Below are 22167 nucleotides of genomic sequence, written 5' to 3'. Positions count from 1 at the left end.
TTCTGATTGCTTTAGGCCAGCTGAGGATTCAACAAAAAAGTCCAAAGCAACACGGTGAGCTGGTGGTCCTGCATTCTGATCTGCTGAATTAACAGTACCAACTGCTGTGTCCATATCTGAGGCACTCACATTTGCAGTGTTGTGTATGGCTCACATGCACTTGCACTTTTGTAAGCATAATTCTCCATACATAGCAATTCACTGCTGCTTACTGACAACGCAGCACTCACCTCCTACCACATGCCACCATAGCAGACACCGAAAGTTGCTTCTTCTTTTGTCCCAGAAGCCTGGCGAGCCACCCACATGCAACAAAACACTAAGGGGCATATTTGAAAGCCCCTAGCACCTCTCTGCACCACCTTAGTGTCATTTTGTTTATGCTGAGACAGCATCAATGAGGCCTTTTGCCCGCATCAAATCTACAAAGTGGTGCAATGCAAGCATTGTGCCACTTTGTAACACCTTGCACCACATTAGGCCTGCGCCAGGCATAATATATGCAAGGGGGCTTTCCCCCATTGGGAGGCCCAGAAAAATGGTGCAGTGAAATTTACAAAATTTAGCGGTGCCATTTTTCACGTCATTTTAAAGTGACTCTTCCATTGTTTCCAATGGGTCTCCCCAAGCAGTGCTGGACTAGCCCCATCATTTTTGGGACTAGTCGAGAATGCGTCACAGTAGTGTCAAAAATGTTGACACCATTGTGCTAACACGCACCATGGTGCTCTGTTTTGTAAATATGGCGCTACCATGGTGAAGTTAGGGCGGGTGCAAGAAAAGTGGCACATCATAGCTGATGCACCACTTTCTAGTAAATATGCCTCTAAGGGCCTGATTTAGATATTCACGGATGGGTTACTGTGTCACAACAGCAATGGATATCTCATCCGCCATAATATGAATCCCATTATTTTCTATGGGATTTAGATTTTGGCGCGCAGGATTTTCATCACTGTTGTGACAGAGTAACCCATCCGCATATCTAAATCAGGTCCTAACTCTCAAAACAGCACAGCAGTGAGGGCAGCCCAACTTTTCCCTGTGGGTTGGGGTTACATGCACCCTAGCACACATTCATGCTTGTTGTCACCTACTTGACATTCTCGCACCAGTTCTCACACCCTCAGAATACTGAGGTGGCAACAGCACTTGAAAATATTTGTCTCCTTTGCCAAGCTAATAACTAGCTTTGCCAAGCAAATAACTTGACACATGAAAACCAAAACCTAGGTTTTGGTTTTAATTTGACAAGTTATTAGCTTTGCTAGTGCTTGTTGACACTTGCATGCACATGCTTGCACAAAGTACATGTGAATGCATGGGCAGCAATGTTGGAAAGGCTTTTCGCTGAAAAGAAATACATTCCAGGATGGCTGCAAATGCATATGTTGCGACAAATACGCGCAGGTGTCAAGGCTCACTTGCACATTGTTATGCATGTTTGCCATACGTCATGACACATGGTGGACATTTTTAATTCAAGGTTCTAACATGGTTGATGGTCATGTTAAAAATAGTAATTTAACATGTGAAAATAAATTAAACAGTCTGAAAAGGGTAGCACGTGGCCTGCCAAAACTTTGGAGCTGCTGGTCCTTTAAAAAAAACCATAAAAATAGTTAAAATTGGTTACCCGGCTAGCCGGATGGGAATGGGATGAGGAACAGTGATCACTGAAGAGAAGGTGTATGGAAAGGGAGTGTGCTGGCAGGTGGGGCAGGGATAAAAAGGAAAAGGAGGCAAGATCCAGGAAACACATGCACTCCCAGGAAGTGCACAATAACAATCAAAAATAGTACCCACATGGGTGCAAAATAAGGATAGAAGTCATCCAATCAGAATGCTGTAAGACCGAAATACTCCCAGGTGGGACAAACAGAAAAGCAGGGAGGAAAGCCTCTGAAACAAGAGCAGACAACTGAGATAGGCATCCAAGAAATCCAATTGTGACTTCTGGGCTGATCAAAAGTCCACTCTTAGTATGTGTAAGGTACTGGAAATAATAGAGCTCCCAACAGACAACCAACGCTGACTGCAGTCGAAACCTTAAGAATGTGGTCTACATCAGCAATGGAAACCTAAAGAACGTGGTCTGCATCAGCAATGGACCAACAAGTCTAAATGTATATATTCACTATATACTTTTAAGAAACAGTCATATATAATATATAAAATTATACTTTTGGTGCTATCAACGGGGGAAATATTTTTCAGCTCTGTGTTATCAGCGACATCATAGGTAATTTGAGGTTTGCTATCCTTATCTATGAATTACCTGATTTACCAGTGCTGGCACTTCCATTACACGCCTACTGATGGTGGCACTAAGGTTATTGCAGAGGGCATGAAAAAGTAGTTTTTAGTGTTCGAGGTGTGTTCACGAAGGAATATTTTTATTTGGCTGGTGCATTGTAATCCTTGTGCTTTTCTTGAGAATGTTGACAGCTACCCATCTACAAATGCATTTCAGAAACCTTTTTTCCAACAAGTGTAATTTACTCCTTCAATTTACTTTTGACTAAGTCATACCTATTTACAGAAATATATTCACTTTTTTGCGGTAAAAATTCTATTTTTAGGGTAATAATATTTTATTTTGTCTTGTATTCGGGCAAGGATGAACATATAACTGCACTAGAGCACTTCATATGAATAACCCATGGTATACAACAATTAAGAAGAAAATATTTTCTAGTGTGAATAGAGCTTATTAACTTGCAGCATGGGCACAAGGCTTGCAAATATTATGGAGAGGTAAAGGGAGTACATTATCTGCTACAATTTAACATTAAAAAGAGTTGGTTGGAAGGGTCATGTGGGCATGTGTATTGGTAATTACATAGGGCCTAATTACGAGTTTGGTGGTCTCATGACCGCTAGACTCGCGGTCGGACCACTGCACGCCAGGCAGTCCAACTGCCTAATTACAACCCTGTCAGCGGGACTGCCAGGGGACCTCCATTACCATCAGGAGCGTAGTTCTCAATGCTTAAAGCACCTCTGTGCTGATCACGACCTCACTTTTCGACACCCTTTTCATGGTAAAAGCCAGTACTGGAGGCCACGGGGGAGCCTGCACTGCTCATGACATAGTCTGCCACGACATGGTGAAAGCCAGTGCTAAGGGCTACAGGGGGGGGCCTGCACTGCCCACGACATAGACTGCCCAGCACCCTTGGAACGCACGCCGACAGTGTGTGACAGCATTGGCCTTGGCTTCATGAGGAGCCGAGGCCAATGCAGCTGCACGGTTTTCACTGGGCTAACCAACGGAAACCTCATATTTCTGAGGTTTCCGCCAATCAGCCTTGTGGAAACCATGTAATGAGGCCATGGGGGAGACCTCCAGATCTGCGTCGGTCTCCTCTAGATGGGTCTGGCCAGTGCTTTATTTGTAAATAAAACAGTGCCGGTGCCCAAAGCCCTCCTGTTAAACACGCGGCTGCTGCAATTAAATGTGGGAACACAGACTACTGAGGCAGAGAAATCCTGAAGCCATCTCCGGCCTCTTCAGTCGATTTAATGCCACTCCTCGTCCCTTCAGATCAATCGTTACACCTTTCTGCTTTCCCCTTTGTCACGCTTTTTCGTTTTCCCCTTCCTCCGTCTTTCCCATATGTGCCTTTTGCCCACAGCAAATGTATGAGGCAGAAGAATAAGCCCCGGCCCTCAAAAATAAGGGCCGGTGCTCAGCACCGGAAACAACAAGCACAAATTAAGCACCGGGTCTGGCAGGCCAGCGGTCGACCAGCTAATCTCGTAATGAGGCCCATAGTGTGCAGCTAGTTGGAAAGGTACAAAGAACTGTACAGTAATGGGGGTTACAGGTATGTCAGTTAAGGATTTGCATTGCTGAATTGCATGACTGTTACATTTTTCATATCTAGAGTTACCCTGTCACATATCTTGGCATGCTTTCTTTTATGAATTTCCATATGATCACAAGACTTTCTTTCACTCTCATTCACAGATCGAAATAGAACCCCGAAACCCGGGATCCAAACACAACAGGTTAGTGACTGGACCTTATCTCCGTCATTATATATTGTTGTTCATGTACACATATTTTAAATTTCACTAATGCCATTTAAAAAAGAGGTTCAAGTCTCTGGGCTGTATTTAATTCTGGACAGATGACCTACTAATCCACCAGGGAGACGGAGTAAATGACTCCATCCCCATAATGGAGGGACTACCTGTGTAAATTTATAAATGACTCCCAAGCAGGCAGGCATTTATAAAAGCATTGGCAGGAACCGCCATCAAGTAGGCTTGTTGTTGATGTATTCTATACTTTGCTGCACGGTTGAGTCAGCAGGACGCAGCCCTGTAGCAAAGAGCATTATTTTTTTATTTACAAAAGGAAAATCCTGAAACAGGATTTCCTTTGTGTAAATAAAAAAAAGTAATGCTCCCCTTGCCATGGAAGCCATCTCCCATGGCAGGGGCATTATTTTGTTTTATTGTCCCTCGCTGCCAGGTTTGCTTGGCGGTGACAGAAAGTAAAAAATTGCTATATATCCATTCAACTTAATTTGGGGGGCGGACATGTAGCCAGCTCTTACTCCGCAGGGCTGCCATAAAAGTTTGGCCATAGCAGAGATAGAAAGTAGTACATTTAGATTGCCCATATTTCTAAAAAGTGTATAATCTCTATCAAACTGAGAACTTGACATCACAAAGTATTTTCTGGTAAAGAGTATTAGTCCCAGATTCACAAAAAATCGGGCAGCGTAGCGATGCGTGAAAAAAACACAGCACTGCATTGTGCAAATGGAGAAAAACGTATTTCCTAAGATTTGTGTGCCAGTGATGTCATCAGTGTACTAAAAATGCTGGGCCATATTTACAAAGAAGTCACAACACAGCGCACACTATCTTTGTAGATAGGGTCTTACATCAAAACTCAGGGGTGGTTCAATGGGAACTCTCATGGAGCACAGATGGAACACTCCTTTGAAGGAATGTAATGCAAGGCAGCACATTGAGCTGCTTTGCTTTACGTTGGACTACAATTTAATGCAAATTGTGATTTGCGTTGGATTGTAAATACCAACCGAACACTTTGCACCGAATCTACGTTAAAAAAGTATTGCAAACCCAAAACAAAGTTTTTGTAAATCTGGACCCTGTGTTAGTATGATGCAAAGATGGGTAACATCTGTCAAGTGTACTCAAGACACACTCTCCAGCACAAATTTCTACACGCAGACAGCTGCCCACGGTTACGCCAAATAAATGCATAGATTTGTCAAGAAGTCATGCAACACAGGACAGCAAGCAAAGATACTGTGCTGCATTGCGTGAAAGGGAGAGAGCAGAACAGTCCTATGTCTACTAAGATGTGCCGCTGTTCTGCTCTGTCTCCGTACTGCTGCACTTTAGGCAGCTAGGCACAAATGCAGACACCCCTATGCCAATTGTGTAAGGGTATCTGCGTTGTTTGAAGCATAGGTTGTGTCCTGGCAGGGTAGTTCCCACTTTGCATGCATGCTGTACAATGCAGCATTTATACAAAGTGGGAAAATTAGGAGAAATTAAAACATGAAAGCATTTCTCCTTGTTGTGCCTGCCTTGAGGTGGCGTACAATTTTAGTGCTAATCTCTCTCTATAATTCTATGTAGATAGAGATTTGCACCAAAATCCATTGATGGTTGCATGGAAACCCCAGATCACCACTTAGGGAAGGCCCTTTTCACACAAAATAACACAAGGGAGTGCATTACACAACGTTGCTTTACTTTAGTAACTAATCAGCACAAATCTTGATTTGCATTGGATCCCATCTGAACATTTTGCACCTGTTTTGTGTTAGAACAGTGTTTGTAAATCTGGGCCTAAATGTTTACTTCTGCCGAAATTGTGCATGTGCCTCTTTGCTTTGCATAGTACCTTAAGGATTCCAGCAATCGCCCGCACTCAAGTTTAATACATATGGGCCGAAGTTTTCATCTTACAGGGCAGAGGATTTCAAGTCAATGAGGTATTTGGTTTGATTACTAGAGAGTCCAGTTATGCAGATACAGCAGGGGCGGCTCCTCCTTTAGGGCGGAGGAGTGTTGTCCCCTGCCAGCAGCGGCAGCTGCAAACCTTTGAAAGAAAAGGATAATAAATTTGGTTTATTATCCTTTTCTTTGGAAGGGACGGGACTACGGGGTGACAAGCAGCAAGGGGGAGTGCTGAGCAAAACATACATGCGCAGAAGGCTGTCTCCAGCCCGGCGCTGGAGAGAGGCTGCACGGGCTCCCAGGCTGCCTGGGAGCAACCTGGCTGGGCGCTCCCAACCAATCCTGATGCTGCTTTGAGCAGCGTCAGGATTAGCCGCAGGGCAGGCTGGGAGCCTGTGCCTACAGCAGCAAGACAGGAGAGGAGCAGCGCGGGCACGGCGAGAAACGAGGTAAGTGTTTTATTTTTTACATTTATTTTAATGTTTATTTTGCACCCCCACACGCGTACAAGCCCTCCCCCTCCAAACACCACAAGCCGCTCCTGAGATACAGCAGACACATATATTCTTGCCATTGATATGTAAATGTTCAGTCCGTTGGACAAATTTTGGATGATTTATTTCTGTGTTTTCTCTTTTCTGTAGGGGTCATGAATTGTCCATGAGGAATCAGTCCCATCTCTTCAGTTCCCCACTTAGGAGGACAAGGTTTATATCAGTGATTCACAGATACTACTTTCGGAATATCATAATATCCAGTCACTTCATAGCCCTGGCTGCTTGTCCTAGGCATTCGATCATAGTAATTATTCTAGGACTCTGAGTTCCAGAGTAATGTCACTGTTAATTAGTACACAGAGTGTGCTCAGGAAGCAGGTACGCTTGAGGTATTCTACACAATTGCTATTCTGCTATTACAGATGATCTCTCTGTGAGAGTCAAGGCACCAGCATAGCCAATGAATAGGATCTATTGCCCCATACCTCCTACGGCATTGATGTCTCCAATGTTCCCTCCCATTCATCATTCCAAGTACCTGGCACTTCCAGAAGAATAGATAATTAACATGTTTTGTTCCAAATCAAGCAGCATAGAAAGCAAGCCTGAAAAAACTTAAATAAAACAAATTATTTCTGCTATTCGCTTGGCCAGCGGTTGGGGTACTAGAAAATTGGACCTAGTTTGTTACAGAGATTTCTTTAGCTTTTTATAGTTGTGGGCTTCTCACACTATTTCACAGTACCAGAGTTTTTGACTGTGGTTTCCTCTGCAGTCGAGAAACCTATTGACCATGTCAACAAGTCTTGTTGTACACAATTGTGCTGACAATTACACTATTCAAGGGTTTCAGGCATTAGTTTCTGGGTCTCCAGTGTACCCAGAGGCAGACGCTGTCTGAGGTGAGCTATTTCTGCCTTCTGTGTCCTAGTGGTCCTGCTGTTTGAGGATTCTTTGATCCTCTGCAGCTCCTGCTATCATACTTCAGGCATGCCTCCTTGACACTGGTGGATCCTTGAGCCAGGGGTGCCTTCAGGCATATTGAACCTGATTAATGAGGCTAACCATCTCTCACACCCTCCTAGCTGCTCCTTACTTCTCACTACACTAACTCCTGGTCTTGCAAATACTTTTTTATTTAAATGGGCCAATCTCTGTCCTTTCTGGTGCGGCCTTCTGCTTCCAGTTGTAGACGATTTGTGTGCGTTACTATTTTTGGGCATCATTAACAATGTGCAGAATGCATTTTCACACTGTATTTCACATCTATACACTGATATAGTACCACAGCTTTTGAAAAAAAATGACTATGATGCATTGAAGTGTGTTTTTCTTATGTATGTTATTTAGGCCACAAATTATACATGAACGCCATCTTGTCCAAGATGGAAGTCACCTCTGTCACTCAGGTTCCTACCCCCCACCTTCTCTCCTTGCAATCTCTGTAGCACACAGTGAAGCTAAGATGTACTAGTTTATATCGACTGTTATTGTTTTTGTGCTTTCAATGAACTTTCAGTCACTACTTCAAACATTTACTAAGGTCGTTCCAGTGGTTCACAGTGCCTATTCATTCATATGATACATTTTTTTTCTTGTATCTAGTTTTGTTCTAGCATCTCTGGATAACATTAGCTTAGAGGGTGCTGAATAATTATTCATGTAGTGGGATAGTGCTTAGACATTAAGGCAATGTGACGTTTATTTTTCATTTGCTCTGATTTGTCAATGAATTGCTACATTTGCTTCCACCACTGGGTGATTGCAGATTTTGTAATTTCATCTGCGAAAATAATGAATAAACCCCTTGTTTTTCAGAACTCCAGAGAAGACTTTTCCAGTTCTACTGCGGATCCAATCTGCTACTATTTTGATTTGGATGCCCACTTGGGATTTATAAAAATTTCTAATTTTTGCACTCTCTGTACAACTTTCGTTGACAACCTTCTTGGCATTGGAATTGTACCACTTTATTTTTTAAATCTGTAATAAAACCCTTTTATCTTTTCATTGATCTAGAACTAATTTATGTAATGGGCCACCAATCTTACCTATTTACATAATCAATGGTAATTTCTGATTTTATATATTTTAAGATGTGTCTCAACGTGGGGACACAATGCCTCATTAAACTGAGATTTAACACCATCTCCCATTCTGTAAATGTGGGAGCTGTGTCTCTAATAAAATTGTGAGATATCTAAAATTTCAGAGTACCCCTTCATGCTCCCACACAAGCCAGGAACGCTTCCGGAAGCCTCTTTTCCTGACCAACTTTCCCTGTTGTTTTAGGCCAAGTTGGTATCCTGCCTCATTATCACCCACTAAACCCTACAAGGCAAACCCTGCTAGCATTGTCTGTGTGTTTTATATAGTAATTACACACTCAGTGAGCACTGAATATAGAAGATGATACTTGTAGAAATTTACAATAGCACCTTTTCAAGGTATAATCCGAATAGCTGCCTACCTAGTTACAGGAGCAAAGACATCTGAGCACATCTCAGCCACCCTAAAGCACATTCATACTCAAGATTGCGTGTGTTACATAGAAAGCAATCCACACTACCCCACTTCCTGACCTTTACGGTAACCAAAGAAAAAGGTTTCACAGAAACCACCTAATTGTGGAAATACCTACATAAAAAAAAAATCAAAACAAAACAGGCATTCTCATGCCTAGTTCTGCTGACTGTCAAACTCTGTTCCAGACTACCTCAGGCTAAATGCCAACCTTGTTGCTTTCATGAAAGACATAAAATAGTAACAATTCATCAGACTATACTTTCCTGATTGAACTCAATGTTAACTCATCTCAGTTTTCTCTGTAATGTCCATAGTTCAATTGTTACTTGTAAAGTGTGCCATTCCTCAGTAGCTATGATAAATACTTTATATAAATACATAACTATCGAACTAACTAAATAAATACATGCTCAACGTTAGTAGGAATGACCATAGTTTTTAAAAGATATTTGAGCTCATAAAAAATGTTAGGAATGGGGTTGTTGGTTGACTGGGGTATGAGCCCTGGCCAAGCAGCAGCCACAATCCTAGACAGGGTAAGTGTCAGACAAACCCCAAATTACCCTGTGCTGACACTGTGCTAGCTTGGCACAGAGAAGTCAGGCTTAACCTAGAGGCAATGGGTAAAGTATTTGTGCTACACTTCAAACTGTAAAACAGTGAAAACACCACACAAAAAACATAAAAAATATTCTAAGGTAGAACAATAGATTAGCATTTAATAAATAGCAAGACCAAAACAAGTAGAAACTGAGTTATGAATTTTTAATGAATAAACTGTAAAATAGCACTTAGAAGCAAGAAGTAGCAACCGGGGATGTCTGGTTGCACCAGACAGAGACAAAATCAAAAGTTCAGTCCGACCATGATGGAGTGTGGTCTAGCTACAGGGACAAGCCACTGAAACAAAGTACCTTAAATCTTGGTTGCGGAAAGTTGTGTCGGTTCTGAACCATGCAGTACAAGTGAAGCGTTGATTTTCTCCATGCAACAGTGGCGATGTGTCGGTTACGAGATGTGGCGAAGCTGGGGATCCTGCTGAGTCAATGTCGAGAATCCAGGTGCCGGGGCTGGCGATTCGAAGACCAGTGTTGAGGTTGCAGTGTGCAGTTGAGGCAATGATTTTGTTCTGATGAGAGCAGAGGCTGTAATGAGAAGTTATGTCGTCATCGTCAAGGCGAGGACATTGCGGCTGGAAAAGCGTTGCAGTGGAAGTTCGAAAGGTGAGGCACCAGTTCTGTTCCACACAACAGCAGCTATGCATTAATTCTGCTCCCGCAGCAGAGGATGCATGGGTTTTTCTGGAGCAAACACCTTAGGCCCACTACCAAGGGTTCAGGACTGGTGTGGCACCACTTGGCAAGGCAGACTTACAGATGGAAGGGTCCAGGTGCAAGAGCAGGTTGGTTGGGAGTCTTTTAGGATCCCAAGAGTTCAGTTCAGGAGGCCAGCCAGCTAGCCCTTCAAGTCACTCTAGGCTAAGGTGATGCAGGTCCAGTCCTCTCCCAGGCAGGGGAACAGCAGGGCAGCACAGCAGGGCAGATAAGCAAGGCAGGAGTCCAGCAAAGAAGCAGTCCAGCAGAGTGGCAGTCCTTCAGCAGCGCAGCAGTCCTTCTTCCTTGCAGAGTCCTCACACATCCAGAAGTGTACTGAGTTGGTGGTGTCAGAGGTCCAGTACCTTGGAGGAGACTTCAAAAACAGGCCTTTGAGGTGCACAGAGGACCTACCCTTCCTGTCCTGGCCTGACTCCAGACTCACTACAGGTGTTTATGCAGCCCTTCGGGTGGGGACAGGACTTGGCCTACAAAGGTGTAAGTGAGGCTGTGGCCAATTCATCCCTCTCATCCTGCCAGGATGGTTTATCAAAGCCCATTAAGTCACACCTAAGTTCCCATTGTGTGTGGCTGTCTAGGGGAATACACAAAGCCCAGCTGTCACCCACCCCAGACAAGTGATTAGAGGCAGGCAGCTGGCACCAAATGGACAAAGTAAGAAAATGCCAGCTTTCAAAAAGTGGTACTTTTAGAACTGCAATTTAAAAAGCGACTTCACTATAAATTGTGATTTTCAATTTTTATTCCAGAGACACAAAACTCAAAAAGTTTATCTCTTCCAGATTGTGAATTATGCTTATAAAATGTGATAAGGTAATCCCAATGTTAGCCTATGGTAGAGATAGGGCTTGCTGTAATGAAAAACGACTTTGGGAATTTTCACTACCAGGACATGTATAACTTAAAAGTACAAAGTCCTGACTTTTAAATACATTGCACCCTGCCCTCTGGGCTCTCCAGGGCCTACTTTAGGGGTCAAATATGTATTAAAAGGGAAACATGGCAGTGTAAAACTGCACATACAGGCTCTGCAATGGAAGACCTGAGACATGGTTAAAGGGCTACTTAAGTGGGTGCCACAATCAGTGCTTCTGGTCTACAAGTGGCATGTAATTTACAGGCCCTGGGCATTTGTGGTGCACCCTATTAGGGACTTATAACTGAAATAAAGATGCCAATTAGGGATACGTCAATGTTGCCATGTTTAGGGGAGAAAGCACAAGCATTTTAGCACTGGTTAGAAATGGTAAAGTGCACAGAGCACTAAACCCAGCAAAATCAAGGTCAGGACAGTGGAGGAGGTAGGCAAAAAGTTGAGGGGCTGTCAGGTATTATAATAAACTTTGCAAACAGCCATTAATTCTGCGACCTCACTACTTTGAGGCCTAATCCAGATACCAGTGTACTTGAGGGGCATGACATTCATCACAAGGTTCCAAAATCATCTACTAGTTCACCCTGTTCTTTTCTTTGTCATGTGAGGCACAACAGCCCACACAGACTATGGGGAAGCCTTTAAATAGCTTTTTGCTGTACCCCTTCTGTGTGGATTGAGCTTCTGCGTCAATGTTATTTCAGTTTTTTGCTCTGTTTATGAGAATGAGCTGTATGAAAGACATGCAGGTCCTCTTACCTTTCAGCAATTAAGCTCTTGGTGTTCTGTTCTACATGATACAAACAAGCCTGTATAACTGCAAATCCAATTTGCAACAGTGGATCCTGGAGTTTGAAAAGTTTCTAGATCAGATCTTTTGACTTTTGCATAAATTGTAACTTGTTAAGTCTGAATTATTCATTTTCATCTAGAACAAAAGTATGAAAGTTGTGCAGTGGCAATACTGTTGCTAATAATTCTAGTTCTACAGTATCTTAAATGTTTTTATGTTTGTAGCATTCTGGTTGTATACAGATGCTGTCAGACAGATGTAAGAACATCCATCTCCCAAATAAATGGTTTTACTTCATTTCTATTTGTATACGTGTTTGGGACAACCAATTCCAAATTACATGTTTTTTATACATGTAATTTACTTACCTAGTACTAGAGATAGACTTATTAGTTTGTAAATATTAATATAGGATGTTGAAAAATAAAACGGCAAACTAAACAAATAATGTTTGTATATTTACCTTGTAAAAGCTTCCATCTCACACACTGGTAAAGTGTTCCTGGTTCCTGTTAATTATGTTTTATGTTCCGGACCTAATCATTTCGAACAGATGCTAAGCTGTTTATAAGCGATCTCATGAGACATAGGAGTTAGAGAATGTAGCACAATACGAGAGGTTTATTAGGTGTTGATAAGTACATGCAAAAGGGAAAGGAAAAAACCTCAACAATTCACAGATGTCAACCAAGCTCTTAAAAAAGCAAAGGGCTGTTGTCAATCTAATATATGATTTATGCAGAAAGACTCAAAAAATAGGGCGAGTTGGTGTGACCTCCTCTTCCGTCTTCCTCTTTTGAGACCTAACAACCTAAGGTTTGTCTCTTTACACAGAAAGAATTTACCTATCTTAGCCCCCTCTAGCATTTCCAAATCTGGAAATTCTCATTGTTCCCTATTTAAGGCTCTTCCCTGCTGCGTGTCATAAAAGGGGGCCTTGCCTACAGACCCTCCTATTTTTCTGTCTGATTGACAGGCGTTACCCCTTTCGTTTAACCCAATAAGCTAGGTATTCTATAGATTTTTTTTAATTAGTTTAGCCAGTGCTTAATTTGTAAATAAGAAGGTGCGGGTGCTCAAAGCCCTCCTCTTAAACATGCGGCTGCTGCAATTAAATGTGCGAGTACGAAATACTGAGGTAGAGAAATTCCGAAGCCATCTCGGACCTCTTCAATCCATTTAAATCCACTCCCTGCCCCTTCAGCTCACTCCTGCAGCTTTCTGTTTTCTCTCATTGAGACGTTTTTTCATTTTTCTCTTCCTCCGTCTTTCCCAAGCGTGTCTTTTGCTCGCAGCAAATGCTTGAGGCCCTCAAAAATAAGTGCCGGTGTTCTGCACCGGAAACAACAAGCACAAATTAAGCACTGAGTTTTGCCCCTGCTTGTTTGCCTCTGCAACTATTTTTTAGCCTGCGCAAGATGTACCATGTCAGTCAGGCTTGGAGGACCCTTCACAGGCATTCTTTCATCGTTGTCATGAGGCATCTAAAGACAGCTCAACATATTCTACGGCTGCTCAAGGCCTCCATCCTTCTGACCCATTACAACATCTGATCAACCAGGCAGAGTCTGTAGCATTACAGGCATTCCAAGGTGTCTGGCATAATGGAGCCTGATTTCAAAGCTGAGGTCCTACAGAATCAGTGAGACCACCATATTCAGCAGCTTTAGGAGAACCTACTCTTTCTGAATCCATGACCACTTTCTGAAGAAGGTTTACTTCCTCCAGCAACATCAGAGGCAGGAGCTGGAGGGTCTTGCAGTGACGGGGGAGATCTGCAGACTCATAAGGAGAGATTAGAAGGAAGTAGAATGGCCAGTCCTTCCCAGGTTTCTAACACAGCAAATACCCCCTTTTCCACTTTGGTGACAAGTTCCTTTCGTGGTCAAGGTGGATTCCCAGATGGGTGACCATCTTCTGATGGGTGGGTTCCACGTTAGATTCTAAAGTGTTCTGATGTAATGTGTTCTTGGTCTGAGCATTTGGAATGTAATGTTTTAAACACTGGGAGATGGTTGCTGATTCTGGCTACAGCCACTGGTTGCATACATAGATGCTAAATAAATACATTCAACATTACCTTGGTATCCCACATATATGCAAGAACCATACCTGAAGATGCTTCTACAGTGGATGCCATGGACAAAGATGTGGATTTTGTTGTCTAAAGGGCTTACTTTGTTTCTAACTCTGCAAATGCTTTGCAATCTACATGGTAGAATGTCTACGGAGGGATTTCCAGACCCCGGCAGAGGAGACACGTGTGGGAAAGACTGTATGTGATGCTCCATGTGGGACCAATGAGACAGAAAATCCCTATCTGCAAAGAATTTTAGAAAGGAATTTGCACCAAAATCCTGTCCCTCTTTGAGGCAAACATATCACAAAAAAATGTTTTCATTTCTCCTTGTTTTCCCCTCTTTGCATGAGTATTGCATTCTACAGCACACATACAAAGTGGGAAACACCTTACAGCGTAGTTTATGTGCAGGAAGGGACCGCTTCCTGTACAAAACTATGCATCCCACCCTTGCACTATGGCACAAGTGTGCCTGCATTGGTCAAAGGTGTTCCAGCGCAGGTAGAGAGCATGTTAGTACTTATGACCGTGCTCTGCTCTCTCCCGTTTAAGCTACTTTACTTGCTGTGCTACGTTCCATGATTTCTTAGCAAATCTAGGCCTTAGAACAGAACTTGCAAGTGATGGCCTGTCTGCAGAACGGACAAATTACTTTCCCATTCTGCATATCAGTGTGCAGTTTCAATAACACCTGCTCAAACCAGTATGGAAGATTATCATTGTATTAGACATTTAAATCACATGACCTTCTGCATCTCACTGAATTGCCCAATCACCAGCTTTTTGGGGTAATTTGGGAGTGTGTAAATTGGCCCTTATTGGAAATACACGGAAGAATAATTTGGAAAGTTTACACCCAGAATCACTGACACCGGATGTAATTTAAGGATATGCTTTTACCTAGGAATTCTCAGATATCCCATGTGTAATGAGCAATTGCTGGCTTTTTGCATGGATATATTCCATCAGGTGTGATTTCACGAGGAGGCCACTGGGAACACCCGCGGAATTACGCACAATGAAATACCGCCTGCAGAATAGTGCATTACTTTTGGTAGAAATTTCAGTTTCAGCCCTTTTGAGCATTGTGAGTGACTGTCAATGAGGTCCTTGGTCAGTGCGAGATGGAAGCTCTGCCCAGACCATGAAGCATCCTCTGCAGCGCCTGTGCCGCTCCTCAGCGCCTAGAGAAGCATCACGTCTGCTGCCATCTGCGTGGCCTCACCCTGGGTACGGGGGTTGTCTGAGCCAAATCTATCTTCAGTGTGTGAAGCTTGCCTTCTAGACAGGACCCCATAAGTTATAAAGCCAACAAAAGTAACATGTTGTATCCCCGATGCAAACACAAATGTTTTTTTTCAATGAGTAAATGGATTATGGACTTTAAAAGAGGAGCTAAGAAGGATATAGAAATAAATAAGAAACCATGCCCCCGAGCGGAGGCAGATACTTTTGCCCCCAGAGACCTCAGCCAAAAGATGTATATGTGTGTGTGTGTGGTCTATCGCTTGTGCTGTTCCCCATCAATCGAAAGGCAGAGGTAGTGCTTAATGACAGGGACAGTGCTTAATTTGTAAAAGAATAAGTGCGGTGCTGAAAGCTCTGCTCCAGAAGTGATATTAAAAAGCAGTGCGCTGAATACCAAGGCTGCAAAGGGTTGATTTCACCTCAGGCCTCTTTAATCCACCACCAGACACTGGACAGAGGTCATCATTAAGTGGGTGGCAGGAAGCCCGCCAGTCTTGGGCATCCACTACCCTGTTGGAGGAGATTCCGGCCTCCTTGATAAGCATCAGAGAGGTAACACAGCTTCTGTGGCACGTTGGGGGGCCCCAACCATTCAGGAGCCCGCCCAACCCCTCAGGGGAGCCCCATTCCACCCAAGACCAATGAATATTTGTGAGATGTGGAAGATTCTGGTGCCCCTTTTCACATTTTGCACCAGGGCCTTTCATTTTACGCGAAGGCACTGGTGGAGATGTCTATGCCTCCAAAACCTTCTGATTATTGGCTGCTTCTGCGCATGCTCCAAAGACCAACCAGTTTGTAGGGTGTGTGCCACATGATTTTGCAACCGTGCCACAATTTTTTTTTCCCCAAGAATTACCTTCCTCCCAAAGTGGGATTTTGTTATTGAACAACAAAACAATCACTGGTCCTGATAGGGGAGGTGGAGTTTATTGCTAAGCCTAGGTGTTCCTACGGCGGAGCCAGCTATGGTTCTGCCATTAGAAAGGCTACAGTTCTCCCATCTGTAAATGGGGAATAGGGAACTGCAAGTTTGTACCGGGTGGCGTTAACTGGGAAATTGTGCTGCCAGACTCCAGGTGAGCGGCAGAGCTTCCAAACTGTGCAGCCTTGGATGGCCTCTGCTGCATTGGAATGCCACCCATTGCAAGATAAATGTATGTCTCCAACACCAGTGTGATTAATTTATCTACGTCCAAGGGGTGACTCCTTCGCTATGTATGGCGAAGGAGCGTCACCCCACTGCCTGTGCCAGAAGCAGAAAAATAAAACAATAGTTTTCTATTGTTTTATTTGTCTTCTTCTGGCACAGCAGGGCAGGGCTGGGCTGTGGGAGGTGGGAGGGGGAAGAGGGGAGAATGCACTTAGTGCATATGTGTGTTTGGCCAGCCGTTTGAGGCCGGCCAAACACACATGCGCACTTAGGTTTCTCCAACCCAGCTGCACACACAACTGGGCTGGAGAAACTGCAGGGACCCCAGGCTTGTCTCTGAGTGGCAGTTACTGATGCTCAGACCAATCCTGGCACTGCTTACATGCTATCTAGCATGTAAGCAGCACCAGGATTGCTGGGGAGCCTGTGATGGTGTTCCAGCAGTGAATGCTGGGACACCAGAAGAGGATCGAGGCAGCAGCAGCGGTGGAAAGAGGTAAGTTAATTTTTTATTTTTTTTGTATTCCCTCCCAGCCCCCCCAACCTCTCACACCTCCCTTTGAGATATTTACAGAATGTAACTCCACTGTACCACACTCCACTCTATGCTATTACGCTGTATAGCACTATTCTGTTTGCCACTACACTTGTGCCACTCCAATATACGCCACTCTACTGTATCTGACTTCATTCTACGCCACTCAACTGTATGCAACTCCACTCTACGCCACTCAGCTGTATGCCATTTTAGTATATGCTACTCGAGTACACTTCATTCCACTTTATTCCACTCCACTATCCCACAATATACTGTATATTCTGTACCACAGTAGATATTACAACACTATCCTCCGGTATAGTCTACCATACTCCACTTACTAAGACTCCACTCCACGAAATTAAACTGGACAAATATTACAAATTTGTTAGTAACATTATGAAAAACATTTAAATTCACAAAAAAGCTTAAAGATACATTATAGTTAGGAAAACTTTATGTTTATTATAAAACAAAACACTCAAAATTCACAAACATTAGAAATAAAGTTATATTTATCTCTTAGATATATGATTTACACACCACTTCTGCATTTGTTTATTTCTTATGTGCGACAAACCCAACTTAAACTAGACAAATACAATAAATTCAAAACTTAGAGTTATGTTTTAAATATAATTTACGCACCACTTTCAAATTACTATGTTATATTTAGACCACAACTTTATACTTACGCACCACCTTCGAATTAATGTAACCCACGCACCTCTGTACACAGTCTTGTCACCTCACTAGCCACACTACATTAACTATAACTCGCCCCTTCCCCATGCACTAGCTATACCTTTGCATATTACAGAAGTTAACTTTTGACATCAGAAATTATATATTTTGCCAGAACACAGTGCGTTGCACAGTGGTGAATTATATTTAATGTAGTGTGGCAAGTGAGGTGACAAATGCGTATGCAGAGGTGTGTGAGTTATATTAATCTGAAGGTGGTGTATGTGCTAATTCAACCATGCAACCCATTTTCTGAACTAGCAAATATTCTTTGAGAATCTGTGCATGGCCAAAACGCACCCATAAGCACCCATTAAAATTATGCTACAGGGGACGGCCAAATTATGTGGCAGGGTTAAGTAAATTATGCTGCAAGATAAGGCAAATTATGAGGCATAATGTGGTACATTTTGAGATAGTATTTATTATAGTGTCATGTTTACACTTGTTAACACTGTCTAGGCATTGATTGAACCTCATTAGTACCGGTTTAGCACACAAATACAGCAATAACCAATAGAAAGGTGACCAGTCAACGTTTGTAAAGGGTCTTCCACTGCATGGCAACAAGTTTTGCTGCAATTTTACTAACTTTTGAACCATTTGAGCTTGGGACATTTTTTGGTTAAAGTCTACAAATTATGTGGCAGATGATGGATTATGTGGCAAATGCAGAAAATCTACATTTAACAAAAAACATTGCAGCCGCACAATCACATAATTCCAGTAGCCCTGCCAATAAGAAGAATGTTTTCATGCGTTGGGACTAATGTTCCTTTATGTGTTAAAAAAGACTGCCTTGTTGTTTATTATGTGACATGAAGCCTTGAGGGTATTATAGAACAATAAAACATCACTTTGAGACCAAGTTTGGTTTATAGTGTAGGCTTGGAATTCACTGTACTAGAGAGGGCAGAGATCTACACCTTCTATCAAAGGCCGAGCCCCAGAATTTCTACCTCTCTTTGGACATCCTCTCCATCACTCCACTGTGTTGTTCTCTGGGCACCCAGAACTAAACATCACTTTCATTCGATACATGGGATTTTTAAAGCATTGTATTCAAAACAGGACTGATTTATCTTCTGATAATTGATATTTCACACCCTAGGGCTCCAAACCACACAATGACACTTATTTTGTGGTGCAGCATTACGAATACCTAGTTTAATGGTCCTCAAGTTACTGGCCTCAGAAGGATGAAATTCGAACATGTGAACTGTATGTAGATGCAAGACATTTCAGAGATGAGTGCTGAAAACGTTCAGCCTTTTTATTTTGTATGAGGGATGCAACATTATGTCGATATAATCTGTACAGAGATGTGTCTATTTTAGATTCCTTCTGAAAGCACCAGGTGTGCTACTGCGAACAGCATCCGCATTCTGTTGGATTTACATTAATCTGAACTGTTGTCCCTGTCATGTTTCCAGCAAGGATTACCTTTGCAGGACAACAAATCTCAAGAAGCAACAAACACTCTCCTATTCCTCCTCTGATTGTGCCCTCATAATTGTTACTGGATTGCGTTGCCCTTGCGTCACACATGGTGTTGCCAGGGCAACGCAATACTAAAATCAGATTTGCCAAGCACCGCAAGGGAATCTTGCGTTGCCTTGCCCTGCTTGGTAAATCTGAAATAACGCAAGACACAGAAGTCACTTTCTTGTGTCGCTCTGCCTCAGACAGACGTTCCATGTGTGTAGCGTTGGTGTTCCCATGTATCCACCCATGGATGTTGGCACATTCCCAGATTTACCAAGACTTGTAAACCTAGGAACGTGTAAAAATGCTACGCCTTCCTAGTGCAGGCGCAAGGAAAAATGTCTTTATTTTTCCTTGTTTTCTCTTTCTAAGTGTGCTGCATTCTGCAGCACACTCAGAACAAGGAAAACCCCTCAGAGGACTTTGTACAAAAACAATTCTGCCTGCAACGCAGGCACCCTTACACCCTGGCGCTAAGATGCCTGAGTTGGCGCTAGGCAGCAGATTGTGCAGCAGTGTAGGCAGAGAGCAGGAATACGCCATACAATGGTAAATATGGTGCATGCCTTCCCTCTAGTCTTGTTGCATTGTGTTGCATGGAAGCCTGGTACGTCTGGGCCAGAGTATTTGTGCCATGATGACAGGTTCAACCTTACCACCAAGAGCCACTAGCCTCTGATGTACTTGCTAAAAGAAAGAACTCAAACTCTCCCTTTTAGGAGAAATCTCACCAGCACAGAAAAAAAAGTCCAAAGGTTTGGGGAATCAAAGACGGAAGCATTATTTCTGCCTGTATCTCTGCAAAACCTCCCCAGAAATTTCGATAGAGGCCTGAGGGTGTTGCAGTACGAATCACACCAGGTAAAATTCGATACCCCGCAGCTCAGAATAAACTGGGTGTAATAAAAAGCACATATTCTGAGTTTTCTTATAATAATGAGCAACAATATATAGAATTTGGTGCTTTCTGTGCAATAATCCATATGTACAGTCATTTGCAAGCCTTTTCTTCCATGGTGTGTTTTGACAGGCTTGAACTGCAGTAATGTATCCAGGTGGTGCAGAATTTAATGCACTTGGTAATTACCAGGTGTAATAAACTCCTCGCCACTTGTAATTCCAGTCCCTGTGCATGGATGGGAAAAGTTTTTGCACTTGCAGTGTAGATCGGTCTGCCTCATAAGCATGACCTAGTTTTTATGCAAACACTTGTAAATATCAATATGGCTCTGTGAACCGAACAGCTGCATAAGCGCCTCCTATTACACACTTACATCACTTGGAAGCTAATTCTCCAATATGGATCCTCATCGAAACAGATGTATAGTTACCAAGAAATAGAAAACATTGCAATGTAAGCCGACGACGATCCATATATATTTTATTTTATATGTTAAAAAGCAACACATTCGTTCGTGCAAATGGCATGAGTAATTATTATGTAGAAGTGACCTGAGTAAGGAGAAAGAGGGTTCTCTATTTACAGAGTTTATTACAAAACGACCGTATTCAGATAAAAAAATAGAAAGGGATCATTTGTTTGCACCACTTGTGTTACTTTTGTATTAGGAAAGGGAGAAGATGGCATTTGCCATAAGTGGACTAAGTCATCTTTCATTATATCTGCTGTGCTTCATAACAAGAAGTAAAATGCAGAAATACGTGGCCTCAAATGTTCTTTAAAGTGAAAGATGCGATTAGGTTAAAGGTAAAAGCCATTTATTCGAGTGTTTATGCAAAATCAGCGTCCTCTATTTTTTTGGAAGGTTGAGGCATCATCTGTGATTTATTTTAATAAATGTATTTGTCATCTAAATTTTTTTAGATGCTATAAATTTGCTAAACGTGATTTCACCTTCCATGTATCACTATCGCAAAAGGTGTGTTGGAATTAAAACAAAAACTTATTGCTGCTATTACATAGTCAGCGAACATAGTAATTATGGTTTGTTACGTTTTTTGTCCCAGTTTACAGATTATTTTTTTGTTGACTAATATGCTTTTATTAATTATATTTTTGTAAACAATAGTAAATTTGCTTACGTCACTGTGGTCTAAGTAAATGAAATGTCTAATGCCAGTAATGCCCGTGTTTATATGTATGTTTAAACCCCATTACGTATTTTCCAATCATCATGTGAGACGCTCTGAGAACCAGCACGGCACTTTCTGAACCGGTCATGGCGTTCTCGACAAACTTTTAAAAACCTCTGTTTTACAATTTAAAAAAATGCAATATTACTACCTGCTTAGTCGTGAACTTTGACCAAAAGCTCAGCCGATATCAGGCACGGCTCCCGGCCTGATGCACCCGGCAAGATGTGTCCCGTGTGCATTCAGCGGTGACCCCCGATAGCGCGCGAGCTGGTCAGCGTAGCGGGGCGCCTAGAATCTCGCGCACACAACGACATCAGTGTAGTCAGTGGTTAGGGGCCGCTGAGGCCCAGCGGCGTTATGTGATTCTGATGAATGCGCTGCAAAACACACGTTTTTTCGTTTCAGGAAGTTAAAATATGTGATAAAAGATGTGTTTAGCTCCATAATGCTGATAAATGCACTGTCAAAAAAAACAAGCTTTCCCTTATTTCAGCAAGTGAAAAATATATGATGAAATGTGTGTTCAGCGCCATAATTTTACTGTGTGCGGGGGTATGAGAAGATTTAGCAACATCAGACTATTGTCAAATTAAGCCACATAGAGCGCGCACATCGTTCTTCAGACGGAAAGGCGTCTGCAGTAGCCCTGGTGCTCAAGAGGAGAGTGCGACTGCTGCCAAAAAAAGTGAAACTTTTGAAAGGCCACAGCGACATCTAGAGGAAGGCTTCAGTATTTCCGAAGCTAAACAGACTTACTGACGACAACATTCCTCCCTACGTATTCGTTCAACCCTTCTCCACTTTGCCACCTCACCCTTATTGGGGGTGGCAGACACTCTATTTATA

At 42.6% G+C, this 22167-nt stretch overlaps 1 long non-coding RNA gene across 1 annotated transcript in view; it reads right to left on the bottom strand.

Moving 5' to 3' along the window:
• Positions 1 to 21550, bottom strand: part of LOC138249246 (uncharacterized) — a 60176-nt gene extending 38626 nt beyond the window's left edge. The window contains exon 1 of the long non-coding RNA XR_011194809.1: positions 21470 to 21550. This is a non-coding gene — a long non-coding RNA (uncharacterized lncRNA). The remainder of the gene's footprint in view (positions 1 to 21469) is intronic.
• Between the last annotated feature and the right edge of the window lie 617 nt (positions 21551 to 22167).

This window comes from Pleurodeles waltl, chromosome 8 (assembly GCF_031143425.1).
Source record: "Pleurodeles waltl isolate 20211129_DDA chromosome 8, aPleWal1.hap1.20221129, whole genome shotgun sequence".
Lineage (NCBI taxonomy): Eukaryota > Metazoa > Chordata > Amphibia > Caudata > Salamandridae > Pleurodeles > Pleurodeles waltl.
This window is presented reverse-complemented; position numbering and strand designations above follow the sequence as displayed.